Source organism: Meriones unguiculatus, chromosome 18 (assembly GCF_030254825.1).
Source record: "Meriones unguiculatus strain TT.TT164.6M chromosome 18, Bangor_MerUng_6.1, whole genome shotgun sequence".
In the NCBI taxonomy this organism is placed as follows: domain Eukaryota; kingdom Metazoa; phylum Chordata; class Mammalia; order Rodentia; family Muridae; genus Meriones; species Meriones unguiculatus.
This window is the reverse complement of record NC_083365.1, coordinates 50,316,494-50,318,246: the sequence shown is the minus strand read 5'-3', so window position 1 is coordinate 50,318,246 and position 1,753 is coordinate 50,316,494. Positions and strand designations below refer to the sequence as shown.

Here is a 1,753-nt window from a genome sequence, read left to right as displayed (position 1 = left end):
ACTCCCTCTTGCTAAGGACATAAATGTCCACGTTTCCAGTGCTGTCACAGTGAGTCCCAGCTGTCAATCACATCTTGCATCAGGCCCACAGCCCAGCATCATAACTCCTACGTCCTAGTGACCTTTATTTTATATCATGGTTATCTAAAGAATAACAGCGATGCAGAGGAGTTTCTGGAGAAGAAAACACGAAGGACGCATCACTCTGGGCCATATAACAGTTCCACAAGGTAAAAAGGAACTATCAAACCAAATCAAACACCTCACAGTCATCCATATTATATACCTTCAACACTCTGGGATAGATTTAAAACTGTGCAATCATGAGCTATTTTAAGCAAACATAACATAACATGTAATTTTAATGGAGGAAAAATTAGTTTGAAACAATAAAAACAGAGCTCTGAAATTCAATGACCTGGCTTCATAGCAGTAGATTCGTTTTAGAACTAAGCATGTAAGAAAAACCGTAGCACAAGACAAATTACCTAGTAAATTGTGCCATAAATAAATTTTTACTACAACATGTAATAGGGTTTTTTTTTAAGAAAAAGACAAAAATTCTAGTTAAAAAAAAAAACATTTCAATCATCACAAGAACCAAGACACATTTTTAATCTGTCTGTGATCCCTCAGTTCTTGTTTTGGTTCCAGAAGTTCCTTACGGTGTTTTTCATCTCTAAATTCCTTAGTGTGTACACAGTGGGGATCAGCATAGGGATGATGACCATGTAGAACAAATCTGTCCATGTTTGTTTGACCATGCCACAAGTTTGTCTTCAGTGAAGGTGGAGGAGGGTCGCAGATACAGAAAGATGGCAGGTCCAAAGAACAAGATGACCACGGTTATGTGAGAAGCACAGGTGGAGAGGGCTTTGCGCCTCCCCTCTGCAGAATGGTTCCTCAAGTTGTTTAGGATGGTGGCATAGGAGAACACCAGGATAAGAAGAGAGATTATAGAGATTAAGCCACTGTTGGCCATCACAACAACCCCCTCCATAAAGGTGTCAGTGCAGGCAAGCTTGAATAATGGCTGCAGGTCACAGAAGTAGTGGTCAATCACATTGGGACCACAGAAGGGCAATGGAATGGTGATGAGGATCTGGATTGTGGAGTGAATCAGGCTGGAGTGAATCAGGCCCCCCAGCCAGGAACCAGCCACCAGAATGATTTTCATATAATGAAGAGGTTTGCAGATGGCCACATAGCAGTCATAGGCTGCATCAACACAAGCAGAAGAATCTCAGCAACCCACTCCCCCCAAGAAATGGAAGAAGAATATCTGAGCCAGGAGATGGTTTTAACCTTAGCAAGTAAGGCGGTGATGAACTCAGGGACAATTGTAGAAAAATAACAGAAATTTTTAAGACTTAATTTATTTTATTATGTATACAATGTTCTGCCTGCATGTACACCTAAACACCAGAAGAGGGCACCAGGTCTCATTACAGAGGGTTGTAAGCCACCACGTGGTTGCTAGGAATTGAACCCAGGACCTCTGGAAGAGTAAGCAGTATTCTTAACCTTTGAGCCATCTCTCCAGCCCCAAGATTTCTGCTGGACAAGGAGCTGAGGAAGAAGTACGTAGGAGAATGTAACTTCTTACTGGTGTTGACTATCCCAACGGTGAGGCCATTGCCCAGCACTGTGGCCAGGTACAGGAAGGATCAGCACAATAGCACACCTCCTGCACCTCTGCATCCTGCAGAATGCCAGTGATGATCAGCTCAGTCACGTTATCGTCACTGTCCAT

The 1,753-nt window shown here is 42.7% G+C and overlaps 1 pseudogene; it reads right to left on the bottom strand.

Moving 5' to 3' along the window:
* Positions 1-632: 632 nt before the first annotated feature.
* On the bottom strand, positions 633-1,753 carry LOC110541426 (olfactory receptor 4B13-like; annotated as a pseudogene).